At 40.8% G+C, this 16590-nt stretch overlaps 1 long non-coding RNA gene across 1 annotated transcript; it reads left to right on the top strand.

The window, feature by feature from the left end:
* The first annotated feature begins 625 nt into the window (after positions 1-625).
* LOC123780788 (uncharacterized) lies at positions 626-10178 on the top strand. The gene is made up of 3 exons (XR_006776512.2): positions 626-861; positions 6274-7296; positions 10051-10178. It is a non-coding gene; the product is annotated as an uncharacterized LOC123780788 (long non-coding RNA).
* Positions 10179-16590: the final 6412 nt, after the last annotated feature.

Genomic DNA, 16590 nt, shown 5'->3' with positions numbered 1-16590 from the left:
GCTTTGGGGTAGGGACCGAGAGACAAAGGGCAGAATCCCGCCTCTTCCTGCTCTTTCCCGCCCGCCTGGCATCTTCCCACGTCCCGGCCCTACCCGGCCTCCCTCCCCACGGGACCCGGCAGTTTCCAGAAGCAGTTAGAAAAGGAGACTTCCTTAACCTACAGAGAGACCCGGCCCAGACACTGTCCCGTCGGGGAATAGCCCCCGCCGCCCAGAACCGTACCCTTCTCCGCGGGCGCCAGTTCTCCTTCAGGAGGGAACAGTCCAAGGTCGAGGAGGCTCCCACAATTAGAGAATCGGCCAAATCGGGGCTTTCCGCCACCCTCTCCCTTGCCTTATCCTTGTAGGTAAACTCAACGTGGTTAACTTCCCCAGTGGACAAATATTCTCTGCTCCCATTTCCAGCTTCTGGGAATCCGCAACCTTCCTGTTCTTAAAGAGCAAAATATCTCATCTAGACTAAATAAATGACGCTACGAAAACGCCTCATTCCCCAAGTGTTTTGCTCTTCCCACCGCGAGGGCACGGCTGCATACGCTGTTGAGGGGGAAGAAACCTAAAGCCAGCCAGAAGCCAGGGTACCTAGGATGCCAGTAACAACGCAGGGGACCTCATACCTGAGCTGCAGGATGATTTATTGTTTTAGATGAAAAGAAAAATAAACAATGCCGGCTCTATCTGGTTCACATTCTAGGCCCACTGATGACCTCTGTGCCAGAAGCCACCATCTTGAAGAATTGATACATGGGAGAATGGGGAGCTGGAAAAAGGCTGTTATGGAAACTATTCCTCCAACCGCAAATGCAAGAGGTTGCTCTGGTCCAGAGCTTCTCAACCTGGACACTTGACATTTGGCGCTGGGTAAGTCTTTGTAGTGGGAGCCTGTTCCGTGCATTGCAGGATGTCTCCACCCACCAGATGCCAAGATCACCCTTCCCTACACTTTGTAATCATTGAAAACAAAATTTGACTTGGCCAGAGGCCCTTGTGGGGAGAGCAGAGGGCATCGGTGGAGAACCACTGCCCTAGTACACATCTGCATGTCGACTTGCAGAACTGACTTCTGATACTATGCTGGGGCTAATCCAGGATAAATGCATTAGAATAGCAGCCTTATAGTCTCTGTCCACCAAATACTGTGCAAAAACATAGAGTGGTGACTGACATCTGCTGATAGTGTGGCAGGAGTCTGGGAGTAATCCTGCCTGCCTGCTGTGAGCTTTTCTAAGTATGGGCAAGCCATATTTTCATGATATCAGCTAATGGTAAAAGTGACACGACTCCTGGGGCTGACAGGATTGTTCTGTCCTCAGATTGTGCATTCACTCTAGGTATGTTGTTTACAATAATTTTTTTTTCTTGCATAGGTTTCTGTAGTGTTTCTACTGAATGAAACTCTTGTCAACTTTCACTGCTGTGCTGATTTTCAGCAAACCATTGTCCATTCTCCCCTACCCTTGGGTTCTTCTTGATGTCTCCAGGACCTGACCTTTTGCTTTCTGAGGCTCATGCTGTCCCTAAATTTCACAGCTTCATTCTATCATTTGAAGTTGGGCTTACTCCTAACCTAAAAGTATTTCCACTCCCTGATCCCATATGTATTTGTCTCAGGGTATTTTACAGGGTGTCTGGGGATAATGTACAACGTTTGATTTTGAATAAATCTGTATTTGTATTTAATTATCAACATTTTAACAAGTATTTTATTTCCCTTTAAACATTTCTTTAAACTGTTGACTCTTTTCCTTGTAAATATTAAGAAATTATTTCAGATGATTAGGGAGAATGGTGCAAAAAGAAAGAGTATGAGCTTTGGAAACAAACTGATGTGGTTTCAACATACAGCCCTGCTATGTAGTAGCTCTGGGAGCTTGGCCTAATACTTGACTTCTTCACACTTTTTCTTTATCTGTAAGATAATGATACTACACAACTCATAGGATTGTTAGGAGGATTAAATCAGATTATGTATGTAAAATGCCAAGCAGCACCTGGCTCATGATAAATTCTCAAGAAATGATGGTTGTTATGTTAAGCAAAGCTATCTTGATGTCCTTTTCTGCGTTGAGAAAGAAATAGAAACTGTGTTTTGCTGAGCATTCATCTTATGTTGTCTACTGAAAGGTTTGGTAGTAAGAAGGTATTAAGTGTTTTCCAAAATAATTAAGAGCTTTCTAGTAGAAAGTAAATTGTGTGCCTGGGGAAGAGCTAGGGGGAAAAGAATAAGCCCTTCCGAATTCCATATGGTCCTAGTCTGTTTGACCCCTTCAATCTTATAAGAGGCAGAATTGAAGGTTAAATGTGTCCAGCAGGAGGTTTCTTTTTCCCCAGAAGTGCACATTATACTTGTAACAGCTCCTTCATTCTCTGGAACCCATTAAACAATTTCAAATGAAAGTTCTTTGTCAAGGTCACTGTCCTAAGGCAAGTCGAACCAAGGTTGCTTTTCTTCATGACCTTGTGCTCAAGTTCAGATTTTTCAAATATTTTTATTATTTTTATTTCATGCTACTTTTTCTCAACAAAACTCTGAACCAGATGAGTGTGAATATAAACATAAGGCCTCTTTGTTTTATTTTAGGGCAAGGATTTCTTCCCAGAAGCCAGCTAGGCTATGGTGAAGAGGAATTTTTTAGTATATGTGAAATAAAGGAAAATATAAATTCTCACTTTGCTAATCTACATGCTTAATGATAGTCATAATAATAATAAAAAGAAGCAGCTGTTCCATCTTCTTGCTTAGCCAGGATTTAGTAGCCGTGGTAGGAATTAAAAATTACTCATACTCAACCCTAATAGTCTGTGGTGCATTTTCTTTTTCTTTTTCTTTTTTTTTTAAGATTTTATTTATTTATTTGACAGAGAGAGAGAGCTAGCGAGAGAGGGAACACAAGCAGGGCGAGTGGGAAAGGAAGAAGCAGGCTCCCAGCTGAGGAGCCTGATGTGGGGCTCGATCCCAGAACCCTGGGATCACGCCCTGAGCCAAAGGCAGACACTTAAGGACTGAGCCACCCAGGCACCCCAACATTTTCTGGCAGAGAAAAGAATAATGTAAGTTACATAAGCTTAAATTTTGAAAGATAAATTAGAGTATCTTATTCTTTTTTTTTTTTTTAAAGATTTTATTTATTTATTTGACAGAGAGACAGCCAGCGAGAGAGGGAACACAAGCAGGGGGAGTGGGAGAGGAAGAAGCAGGCTCATAGCAGAAGAGCCTGATGTGGGGCTCGATCCCATAACACCGGGATCACGCCCTGAGCCGAAGGCAGACGCTTAACCGCTGTGCCACCCAGGCGTCCCTAGAGTATCTTATTCTTGATATTTGTCATAGTTGCTTTTTTTGAAACTTATTTGAAACTCCCACTTCATTATAATTTGCATTATTTCTTACCCTTCTTTCTCCAAAGAATACTACTTCTAGGGTGGCTCAGTCGGTTAAGCATCCAACTCTTGATTTCAGCTCCAGTCATGATCTCAGGGTCTTGAGATCAAGGCCCATGTCAAGAGTCAAGATTCAAGATTCTCTCTCTCCCTCACCATGTGCCCCTCCTCCACCTCATGCACTCTCTCAAAAAAAGCAAAGCAAAACAAAACAAAACAAAACAAACAAACAAACAAAAAGATGTCCTTCAATGATATCCCTTCTGTTACAAGATTGTTGATGTTTTCTCTTCTCTCAGAGCTTTCTAGCTTTTCTAGCTATGCTTATGTATTCTTATTACAGCAGAGTTTTCCTAGCTGGACAAGTATGAGAAATATGGCTAACCTTCATCTCCAAGACAATCTCTTCCATCCATCTTCTCTCAACCTTGTGAATGCCCTATTTCACTTTTCTCCCTTATGTTCAGTTGGTGACCTCCCCTCCTTCATTCGCATTCGCAGCCACATCCAGTGTTCACTCAGCCTACCTCGTCTAACTGGCTGTGTTTTCTCCCATGTACGCTTGCTGTCCCATGATGATGTCAGAGGGGGTGGCTGGTTCTCCAACCCCTTACCAAGAATATCCACTCTGAGGGTGCCTTTGATCCCATTTTTCAGCATTCTTAGTTATATTCTCTTGCTCTTCAATGCCTCAGTCTCTACAGCTTCCTTTGCTTTCATATTACAAAACGGCTGTGTACCCCATATCTTAAAAAGCTGGCAAAACATCCCCGACTTTTGTAGTAAGTATTCGAGGTGGGCTCTCCAGCATCTGTTCCTCTTTCCCAGAGGCCCAGGTCTCTGTTTGGTGTCTGTGTGGTTTCAGGGATGTGTCTCCATAAGCCCTGGCCCAGGGGTGGGCTACTGGAGCCAGTCAAGGCCTTCCAACCCTGGTTTGGATGGTGGTGGGGGTCACGTGTGACCTAAACCCATCCTATCAGAGCGAATCTCTGAACTGTGGGGGATGCTGACACAGAGCCATGCTTACCTGTTCTTGAAGGTTCGGTGTGCATACATGAGGCCCAGAGTTGCTGCAGTCATTTTTGCTGGTAGGAAGCCCACCTGAGAATGATTCAACACAGAGAAGACAGAGAAATAGAGCTGAACTCTGAACAAAGTGCTCATGAAACTTGTCTATCGGCAGGATCTTTTCATTTTGGGAGCAAACGAATTCCCATTGTTGTGTATTTCATTTTGAGATAGATTTTCTGTTACCTGCAATCAGGACTTCCAACTGATTGTGGTGGTTTAAAACTATGTCCACAAATTCTTTGATTCTTCTCCTTTCATCAGGTAGAATTTCGTTCCCCTCCCCTGGAGCATGTGCTGGATTTAGTGTCTTGCTTCTAGAAAACAGAATAAAGTGTATGATTCTAAGACTAAGTAAAACAGGGCATTGCAACTTCCTTCTCTTTCATCCCTCTCACTCCCTTCTATCTCTGTCTGTGTCTCTCTCTCTCTCATCATTTGCTCTGGGGAAGCCAGCTGCCATGTCGGGAGGACACTCAAGTGGCCTTGAAAGGCCCACTTGGTGAAGAACAGAGGCCTCCAGCCAACAGCTCCAGAGAGCTGAAGCCTCCTGCCAACAAAAACACGAGTGAGCTTGAAAAGAGATTCTATAGTCTTGTTAAGCCTTGAAATGCCTGGCTGACACTTTGCACTCTCGTGAGAGATCCTGAACCTCTCACTGTGGTCATAGAGGGTCCCAACTGCCAAATCAATTATCATTTTTCAGTTCTTACCTTACTTGACCTCTTGGTTATAGGACAACACTGAATAAGTATATGATTGTGTGTACATTCACAGAATGGAATTTTCTAAGAAAGTTCACACTTTTGAAGTTTCCTACAAGTGTTAACTTCTGTCTTAAGATATTGTTCTGATGAGAATAAATTCTCAAAGTCACAATCACTAGGAAACTTATTTCTTCCCTCCAATAATTTTACCATGAGGACCAGAGCACACTACAGGATGTATTAAATAATTTTTTATTATCTCACTTGTGATAAGAAACACCAGACACTTGCAGGAAAGTAAAATATAAATATTCTAAATTTTGACATTTTTTTTGCTACAGATTACATAAAAATAAATGTATATTTATCCACCTAATTTCAAGGAAAATTTTTAGAATTTGCAATAGGGCTTAGTGAAGAATTTTTATTTTTTTCCCTCATTCAGAAAAAGTCTGAATTAGTATAATTTCAGATTTAAAAATTAGCATTTGGGTGTATAGTTTAATTCAAATGTAGTTAAATGAGATTTCCATATGTATTTTGATCACTGAATAAAGCTCCAAAGGAAAATCTCACAAAAATTTCCACTTAGAACATCATTCAAATGTATACATATATATATACATATATATGTACATATATGGGTAGATATATATTATATGTACATATATGTAACGCTTTTTTGGGAAGTGATGTAGGTTAACAGCGTTTTGGAAACAATGCACAATTGCTGTAATTGATAGGCACTTGATTATTTATGGCATATGCCGCCAGGATTTTTCAGTAATGGTCACATACGGGATTGAAAGTCATTTGTAATATGAAACTTCTCTTCTAAAAGAAAATAAAAACTGTCATGTTTCTGCATCTCACACCTCATAAGAAATGTGTTGAGCTATAGACAAAAGGTTAATACTTTTTTAAAATGCTCCTATAAATTCTGTATTTATATGTTTATAAGGAAAGCTAACTTAGATTTTACTTTAAACCTTATTGACCTATCCCGTTCCAAAAAGGATTGTGGGAATACCCAATTCCCATTCCTAATTCTTAAATAATGCCATGTGTTAAAAGACTCAAGTTTTTGATTTATTTGTCCCTGTGTTCCCTTCAACAGAAGACTTGACGTGCTGAAGCAGAACCGACCTCCATCAGCCTGTTAAGGGCTGGATATGAGCTCAACTGTATATGTTTACACAGACTTGCAAAACTATCTGAGTCCTCCGTGAAAGGCTGTTGGGCTACCCTGCAGCGAGCTTCGTCTCCTGTCCAGATTCAGCTGTAAAACCAGAAGTGGGGAAGAGCCAAAGTACGCACCTTAGGCTGTTCTTCAAGCCGACAGCATATCCAGCAACCCCAGTAACAATAACTATTTGCTAAACCATTTGCTGAACAATAACTATTTGCTGAATGAAACCTTGCACATCAAACGTTATAGGAATATTTCTTCTGGTCCAAACAACAGCCTTTTAAGATCAGTATCTTTCTTCCCATTTTACAGATGAGTAAAGTGAGACTCGTGGAAAGTGAATAGCTTGTCCCATAGCCACATAGGAAGCGGCAGAGCTCGGACTCAAATCCAGTCTGGATCCAAACCTCACATTCTTTCCATTACCGAATGGAGCCTTTCAACAGTGATTCTTTCCTCTCATACAAGCAGCGCAGAACAGTAATTTTGCCTGCCAGCACTAAGAACTGGGAGCTCCTTGGGTGCAAGTCTTCACTCAGGCAAACCAAACATGAACCTTCGCAGTGTGCAGACATGCTCGACGCCATAGCTGACCGGTGTGAAGGCTAGGACGAGAAGTGGCACCATGAATAAGCCTAGGAGGTCTCAAGCGGGGGAGCAGGTCTGGGGATGGGACCTGTGCTGCAGCTGCGCAGGGTAGACAGGGAGGTGGGCGTAAGGAGGAAGCAAGTGCATGAAAAAGGCACCACAGTCTGACTCTCTCCTTTGAGCTAAAACCTGCCACATGTTGGATGAGCATGTTAGACGGCTTGGAAACATCAAAGTTTAATTTGGGCATAGCCATTTTTGCCCCACTACCTTTTTGGGGCCCATGGATGGAATAGATTCCTCACACAGAGTGGGAATGAGGCATGTGGTCTTCCCTCCACCTCTATCCATCTGAGGAAACAGGTGAGTTATTTAACTTTTTTAGCCTAATTTTCCTCTAGGTCTAGCTGATCACTACAGACCCTTTAGTTCTAAAATTCTGTGATTCTGGGGGCGCCTGCGTGGCTCAGCGGTTGTATTGGCCGCCTCTGTATTGGCCGGTATCTCTACCATGAATGAGTATTCTTTGTATTATTTCTCCAAAAAATGATGCTTCTTGTTTATGTTTCTATGATTCCACATGACATACAGGTGCTGCCCTGCCTCTCTGTGTCTTGTAGATGTCTGTCTTCAAGACACAGGCCACAGAATTAGACCTTGGACATAAGGGCATGACATTATTTCAATTCAAATCGTGTTAACAAATCTCTAGATACTTGAATCAGTTTCTTTCTTCTTTTTTTTGAAGACTTTTATTTATTTATTTGACAGAGCACAAGCAGGGGGAGTGGCAGGCAGAGGAGGAGGGAGAAGCGGGCTCCCCACTGAGCAGGGAGTCCGACGCGGAACTCGATCCCAGGACTCTGGGATCATAACCTGAGCCGAAGGCAGAAGCTTGACCCACTGAGCCACCCAGGTGCCCCCGAATCAGTTCCTTAATGAAGACTCATAGACAGTATAGTAAATGACAGGGAAGCCAAGCGGGGTCTGAGGAAGCATTATTATCTGGAGGCGTTGTTTTTTTCTCCTCATAGCATATATCTCGTTACCCATTTTAAAACAATGATAAATTTTCTTATGCCATGAGATCTGTGGTATTATGCAGCTTTGTTAACAAAGAGAAACCTGACTGTAGGTCATTTGCATGAAGATCACACAGCTGTGCCCACAGCAGTGGTGAAACAGGAGCGATAAAGCTGGGAAGGGAGGTGAGGGGTGGATAGACCATGTGGGTCTTTGAATGCTATGTTAAGAAATATGGACTCAATTCAGATCGTATCTCCTCTGACTCCCTCAGTAAGTGCTGATTTTTTCAACAAGAAAATATTAAAATATTTAATCTATTGCTTAAACTTGAGGATTCATTTTGAACTTGGAACAGCTTTTGAGATTTCTAAATCAATAATTGTGATTCATAAAAATTCACTTAAATAATTTGATTTACATAGTGCCCCCAAAAATGCTGGGAACTATTTAGTTATTAGATGGCTATAATGCCTTTCTTATAAAAATCCTTAGTTTGATTAATGTAGTTACTTAATCTAGTATTTTTACAGCACCTGCTATATGCAAGGTACTTTGTTAGGCTTTGGGGGAAACGGCATTTAAAGGAAATTTCTCTTCTCAAAAGAGTTTATGGTTTAGTTATGAGAGTCTAGACGTTCATAAAACCCTGCATTAAAGAGCGTAATGTGAGACATATTACAACACGGGAACACTCGAGCCCAGATGGGGAGCAGGCTCTGATACAAGGATGCAAGAACAGGACTTTTCCTTGAAGGTGTAGGATGGAAGGTGAGTGGGGAAGGGAGACAGAGAAGAGAAAGTAGCAGACATAAAATGCATTATCATGCCAGTCACCATCGTGGGCAACGGGAGCTTAACCCTCCGGGGAAACCAGGAAATGATTCGGACACAACCTCTGAGTTATTCCACCCAAGTTGCAAAGGAGATGAGGTGCTTATTCGCCAGTGTTATGGACTGAGTGTTGTCTTCTCCAAAGTTCATACGTTGAAATCCTAATCCCTGATGTGATGGCAATGGGACATAATTAGGTTTAGATGAGGTCCTGACAGGATTAGTGCCCTTACAGGAAGAGACACCAGAGAGCTTGCTCGCTCTCTCCCTCAGGTAAGGACACAGCAAGAGACTACGGTCTCAAACCAAGAAGAGAGCCTTGCTGGGAACCAAAGCAGCTGGCATCTTGAGTTTGGACTTCCCAGCCTCCAGAACTATAGAAATACATTTCTCTGCTTAAGCCACCTAGTCCATGCTGTTTGATTACAGCAAGCTGAGCACGGTAAAACAGCCTCCATCGGCCTTGGAGCAGGGGCTCTCTAGAAGGAGTTACTCCTTTAGCACTTCCGGCCTGCTGAGCGGGGCAGAACAGCCTTCTGTAGGTTTAGAGGAGGTTCTCAACCAAAAACATGCAGCTTCTAGCAGATGGAAGTCCACCTGTGAACACTGAAGTAACGCTAGAGGTATTTGAGAATTAGCAGCATCTTCTAGCAGGTTAATTCTGAGGAGGAAGAGAGGTGGAAGTCTTCATAGGGAGGATGCAGTGTTTCAGTGGAGCCTTAAAGGGATAGGATGTCAACAGACATAGGCAGGGAAAAATCCATGCCAAATACAGGGGAAAGCTGGACCCTAAACCTGGAGGAGGCAAGGTTTGGGATACTTTAGATAACTAATACAATCGCTATAATTCTATTTTTCCCTGTGACATTGTTTAATTCTTGGGTTTTATGACTAAAAAAGTGTTCATACCTGAATTTAAAAATAGTTTGTTGATAAAAAACGCTAACCATCGTGTGAGCTTTCAGCAAGTAGTGATCACAGATCACCATAACAAATATAATAATAATAACAATAAAAGTTTCAAATATTGTAGGAGTCACCAAAATGTGACACAGAGAGTGAGCAAATGCTGTTGGAAACATGGTGCTGATAGGCTTGCTGAAAGCAGGGTTGCCACAGAACTTCCACTTGTAAAAACCACAATACCTACAAAGTGCTATAGAGCAGAGTGAGATAAAATGAGTATGCCTGTATCTGGACTGCTTTCAAACTTTATTCTAAGGAATATTCATTTAACCAATAAGTGTGTATTCTATACAGTATGAAGATGAGCAAGACAGATCAAACACCTGCCCGATGGGGTTGACAGTTTAGCAGGAGACACTGTTGAAACACAGCTGCAGAAGATCAGTCTGTAACAGCTCACAAGACCCCCACCCTTGGGGGAGCACGCGGTAAGTCAGGTGATCGCTCTGAGCTCCTGGCAGGCAGGGCACCGGCTTCTTTACATTCAAAACCCCTGGCCCTTAGCAGATACTGAGGAACATTGGTCAAATTATGGGAGAATACGAGCAAGCAGGGGGTTATGCGGTAATACGAGAACTTGAGTTCAGGTTTTGTAAAAGAATCATGGTGAGTAGCAGCACTGTTTTCCTCTATGGCTTTCTGCATGTCCTGAGCCAAGAGATTTATTCCCATTTATTTTCTTCTGTGAGGTCTTTAGCTTAGGATGAAATACATTTCACTTCCTTGGAATGTGGTCAGCTAAGGCCACACCTCCCTTCTGGCATCATAATATGCAGAGAGAAGCTTCTCTTTAAATTCTAGAAACAAATTTTATTTACTGTTTAAGTGTCTCCACCTCAGGTGGCTTCACCAAAACACCTGCTCAGGCTTCTGGCTTTCTCTTGAATTACATTTCTGTCAGCAATTACACGTGTGATGTTTTATCTTGCTAAGTTTTGGGTCTCATTAAAACAGTGCATGAATCATTTTTTATGGTTTCCATGTAGGTTACAGAATGAGCTCATTTGCATATAGATCCAAGCCCTGCCAAATTAAGGAGACCACCTTTAAAATGTATCTATCTGCTTGCTAAGACCCCCTTTCTAATATCACCTCCCTCTCCAAATCCTTTTTTTTGCCCCTAATAATTTCTTTCCATCACCAAAACCAACAGCTGACATTTTCCTCAGGGCCACTTTCACAAGTCAAATATTTTTCTTACTGTAAAAGCTACTGCCTGGAGAGCAGCAAACTAGAAAGCCCCATTAGGGTACGTGGTGTGGACAGTGGGCTGAGCTCATTCCTTAGCGGGGTAACTCACTCCCCAGGCTCCATCTTGCTCCAGCAGAATCCCAGATTACTATGGCAACGGAATGTCTTCCGACAAATAGCTAACTCTGAAAATGGTAAGCTTACAAATGCCAAGGGTCTGCTCCAGTATTTCCGAAACTGGCTTCCAAGGAGCATTAGAGTTCAAGTTGCTAATGGGTGTTTTGCAAAATAAAACGGTTTTGTGGTCAGATAAGTTTGGGAAACCCTTCATATTCTGTCTTTCTCTTGGAGAATTCATAAAGCACGTTAACATACTACTTTTCACAAAGAACCTATTAACAACTCACAGGTTACTAATGTTCTAAGGCATATTTTTTGGGAAAGATTGCTTCACATGGTTTCTATGGAGTTTATTTCCTGGATTTATCAGATCAGAGGACATGAACAGTTTTTTTTTTTTCTTGATATATGTGTCTCCGAATGAATATATTTACTTATGATTGTTTTTCTATAACTGGCAAGCTTTGCCTGGATTATCAATGTGGTTCACACTGTGTTATTGATTCATAGATGAACATCACCCGATATGTTCTTAGTTGAATAGTTTAACACAGTACTTCTCAAAGTGTGGTCCCTGGACCAAAAGCTTCAACATCATCTGAGAACTTGTTAGAAATGCAAATTTTCAGGTCCCACATTTACTTACTTGGAAACTGTGGGGGAGGTCAAGCAGTCTGTGTTTTAACAAGTCTTCCAGTGAATTCTGATGCACACTGAAGTTTGAGAACCAACAGTTTAACACAGTTTAAGACATCTGCTTTCAGCTTAGAAGGGGTGACAGGGACTAGATTTATCTTATCTGAAACAACTGAAAAACTGGACAAAATATATGAAACAATGGTTCTCAGATGTGGAACATCAAGCAGCTCAGAACAGTCATCCTTGAGAAATGGACAACAAATGAAATGATCTTTACCACTGCTCGAGCTTACTATCTGAAGAGAGTTTCCAGGCTGAAGTCACAGGAAGAAGATCCAGAGAGCTGCAGAGGGTTCCCCTCAAGTCCTTTGCTGGTTGCTGATCAGAGCTTGAGTGTGAGGAAACTACCTGAGGGAAAAATCTGCCCAAATGGAGCAGAGGAAATAATTCTTTCAGCTCACACAGGCCTGGGGATACGTTGTGCTCCCACCATCTGGAGGAAGAACCTTTTAATTCACAGAGTACTGGTAGCATAACCCAGAGGGTATTGCCTCAGTAGTGGGGCAAAGTTGGCTCTCAATTAAAGGCTGCTCTGGTCCTGACTAATAAAACTTAAAAGTTTTGAAAGGATCAAACCATTTCCATATAACATAACTGCGTCCCAAAACAACACTCTAGAATATTGATCGGAGAACTTAACAATGACTGATATCTAATACAATCCATAATAAAGAGAAAAAAATCAATGAATAGAAACAGATCCAGGGGTGCCTGCGTGGTTCAGTTGGTTAAGTGTCCAGCTCTTGATTTCAGCTCAGGTCCTGATCTCAGGGTTGTGAGACTGAGCCCCACGTCGGCTATATGCTGGCATGGAGGCTGCTTAAGATTCTCTCTCTCCTTCTGCCTTTCCGCAACCTTCCACTCTCTAAAAGAAGAAGAAGATCCAGAAGTGACACAGACAATAAAATCAGTAAATAAAGACATTAAAACAGTTATAATTATATTCCAGAGGTTCATATGATAAGGTAGAGAAATGCTTGAGCATGTTAAGTAGAGACTTGGAAGATACTAAAAAGGCCCAAATTGAACTTTGAGAGATAAAAGATACAACGTTTAAAATGAAAACTGTAATGTATTAGACTCAACGGAATCAAAAATTAAATTAAAATCAAAATTAAATAACTTTAAGATACAACAACAGAAATTATCCAAAATAAAACTCTGGGGAAACAAGACTGAAGAAAAAACGAGTGGAGCATTAGTGAACTGTGGAACAACTTCACATGACCTGATACATATGCTTAGAGCTCCTGAAAGAGAGGAACAGAGAGAATATTTGAAAAAATAATGACCAGACATTTTCCAAATTTCATGAAGACTATAAATCTACAAATCCAAGAAATTCAGCAAAGTCTAAGAACAAGAAATATGAAAATGATACCAAGGCACATCATAATGCTTAAAACCAGTGATAATGAGATAATCTTAAAAGCCGTCAAAGAAAAATGCCACAGAATATGTGGGGGAGATTCGGGGTGGCGGGGTTGGATACAAAAGTAAAAATGACAGCAGATTTCTTGTGGGAAACAATGTAAGCCACAGGACAGTGGAGCAATATCGAAAAATATCTTCCAAAAATGAAGGTAAGATAAAGTTTCTTTCAGGCATATAAAAGCTAAAAGAATTCATCACACCAACAGACTGAGCCAAAATCAGTTTTTAAAAGAAGTCCTTCAGGCACAAGGAAAGTGATATTAGAGAGAAATCTGGAGGTACTTGAGGAATGAACACCGGAAATAGTACAAAGATAAGTAAATATAAAACACTCCTCTCCCCACCCGGCCTTTAAAAAAACAATCTGCTTAAAAGATAATTAACTGAAAAAAAATGCAGCATATACAATGTACTGTAGGGTTTATAATGTAGAAATCAAATGTCAAATATATGACAATAATAGCACCAAGCCCTGGAGGGAGGAAAATGAAGTGTGCTATTGTAAGGTTTTCATACTCTTCTGTGAAGTGGTATATTATCACTGAAAGTTGACTCTGCTAGATAAAGGATATACTCTATAAACCCTGAAGCAACCACTAATACAAAATAAAATAGTTATAGCTAACAAGCCACCAAAGGAAATAAAATGGAATCAGAAAAAGATTCAACCCAAAAGAGAGCAAAAAATTAAAAAATTTTAAAAAAGAGATCAAAAAGCAGATGGGGCAAATAAAAAACAAATTGCAAGATGATGGATTTAAAAACCAACCATATCAGTAAATACTTGGACATGTAAACAAGATTTTTTTTTTTTTTTTTGCCTATAGTCTCAGGCAAATAAACAAGTTTTATCTCCTATCAGCATTAAATTTCTCTCAAAAAGTTGTGCAGTGAAAGATTAGAAAGTTGAACTAATCGTGGTTAGAACAGCAAAATGATCTTGGCAGTGATTCCTTTTTGAATTTAAGCATATCACAGAGAGATGTCTAACAAGTTCAGCCAAGAGACACTGTGCTGAAGGCACTTTTCATTTCTTGCTTCACAGAGATTTACGTAACTCAGATTGCTATAGGGTAACAATCCAGGCATGGAGGACTCAAAAGGGATTTCTTCCTCACAAGGCTGGGGCTTTAGGAATGCTATTAAAAGGACTTTCTTTTGTTTCCCTGAGACTCAAGGAAACTCTGCAGGCTTTCTGAGCCAACTCTCTTGTTTGGTCACTGGTATCTGCTACTCTCTGCCTCCTCCGTGTCATGCTCCCCTCGCTCTGATTACACCTGCTTCTTCTCAGTTCCTGCTTCCCTCCAGGCTGTCCAAGAAAGTGTCTCCTTCCCAGAACACTCTTTCATCCACCAAACCCACTCACTCCGTTCATCCTTTAGATCTTAACTCAAAAGTGCTCCACTGTTCACCTTACCCTCTATCCCAGACTCTTATCACATTTTGAAATTATATACAGTGGGGTATGATTATTTCAATGGCAGAGATGGAAGAAAAAAATGATGAATATCTGTATTTTTCACCTTGTCAGATTAAAATAGTCCAGTCTTTTGTTGCCACTTAGGGCCTCCCAGCCACCCCCTGCCCCTGACCTTTTAAGGAAATGTCTGATCTTTATTATGCAGGTTGGGGTAATCAGTGGAGGGAATACTTGAAAAACAGGTAAGCCTAGAGGAGCCAGGCTGGAGAAGAAAACTGCTAGAAGTAATATAATAGTGGATTCGGGCAAAGAGAGTCGAGGCACAGGAAATGAGGGCAGGACAGCAGGGATGTGAGGGGGGTGTTGGGAGGAATTTTGGTAGGGACTGGATACTAGGCTGGCAGAAAGGCACTGGGACATCATGGGATATGCGAGATACTGAGAGTGAGAGGAGAAGGACAACAGAACATCAAGATGTGTGTCTGTGGCTATGAATTGAATCCCCTTTGACATCATTGAAAGGCACTCTTAAGGACAGAAATTGCTTTTAGTGGAATTTTGTTGTTATATTTGTCTCCAGGAATAGGAAGGCACAGAGAGACTGGACCACAGGGCATATTAGTGGCCAGTGGCCAGAGTGCTTTGACTGCCAGTGTCCATTCCCACTTCTTTTGTAAGGCATCCCTAATTTCTTCGGAGCACCAACTCTCTTCCCCACCCTCAATTCACAGGCTTCTCTAGGTTCCACCTCCAAGTCTAAGAATGAGGATATGACTTTGGCCTGGCCAATCAGAGCACCACATCCCCCTGGCCAGGATAGGTATAGGGAGTGTGCATGAGTTCTCTTTTGAACTAGTGAGAGTCATGCCCAGGATATTTGCCAGGGGAAAAGAAATAGTTCTTTTACTACTGGATTTGAACATGGGAATGAAACTGAATCATAGATGAACTGGCTGAAGTAAGGAGACACCAGGTCCTGGTAACATCGTTGGAGCCCCTGCACCCCGCCATGCCTCAACTAGCCCTCAGCTTTTTATCTGCATGAACCAATGAATAGCCTCCCTGCTTTTCTTTTTTTGCTTATGGCAGTGTGAGTCGGGTTTTGGCCATGTGGAACTGAAAAAGTTCTAAATTATACAGCATTCAACTTATGTATCTGTGTTATATTTGATTAAGGCCTGTCTCCAGGACTATACTTCATAAGGGCAGGGTCTGGGCCTTTTTGTTCTCTGCTGTATCCCTACCACCCTGTATGCTGCCTGCAATATTTGTTGGATAAATGATTAAGTGCATCTTTGTGACTGGTTATTGTCTATTTCCCTGCTAGATTTAAGCTCTCTAAGGGCCAGGATATAATATTTTTTGTCTTTGTTTTCTTATATATTTATATAATTATATATATATAATCTTATATATATCCTTAGTATAAATATGTAAAATATTTATATATAATTTTATATAACATTATTTATATATAAAACATATAAATATAAAAATATATAAAATAATTTATAGATAAATATATAAAATCTTTATATAATTATATATATAATATTATATATCCTTATATATAAATATATAAAATCCTTTTATATAGTTATATAAAAATTTATAAAATTTAGGGGCACCTGGGTGGCACAGCAGTTAAGCGTCTGCCTTCGGCTCAGGGCGTGATCCCGGCGTTATGGGATCGAGCCCCACATCAGGCTCCTCTGCTATGAGCCTGTTTCTTCCTCTCCCACTCCCCCTGCTTGTGTTCCCTCTCTCGCTGGCTGTCTCTGTCTCTGTCAAATAAATAAATAAAATCTTTAAAAAAAAATAATAAAAATTTATATATAATTTTAGATAAAGTTATTTATATATAAAATATATAAATATAAAATATAGATATAAAATGTATAAAATTTATGTATAAATATATGAAATCTTATATATTTATAATTTTTCTTTTTTTCTCACTTGTCTTGAGC

Source organism: Ursus americanus, chromosome 17 (genome assembly GCF_024610735.1).
Source record: "Ursus americanus isolate L20-20 chromosome 17, mUrsAme1.1.p, whole genome shotgun sequence".
Classification (NCBI taxonomy): domain Eukaryota; kingdom Metazoa; phylum Chordata; class Mammalia; order Carnivora; family Ursidae; genus Ursus; species Ursus americanus.
This window is presented reverse-complemented; position numbering and strand designations above follow the sequence as displayed.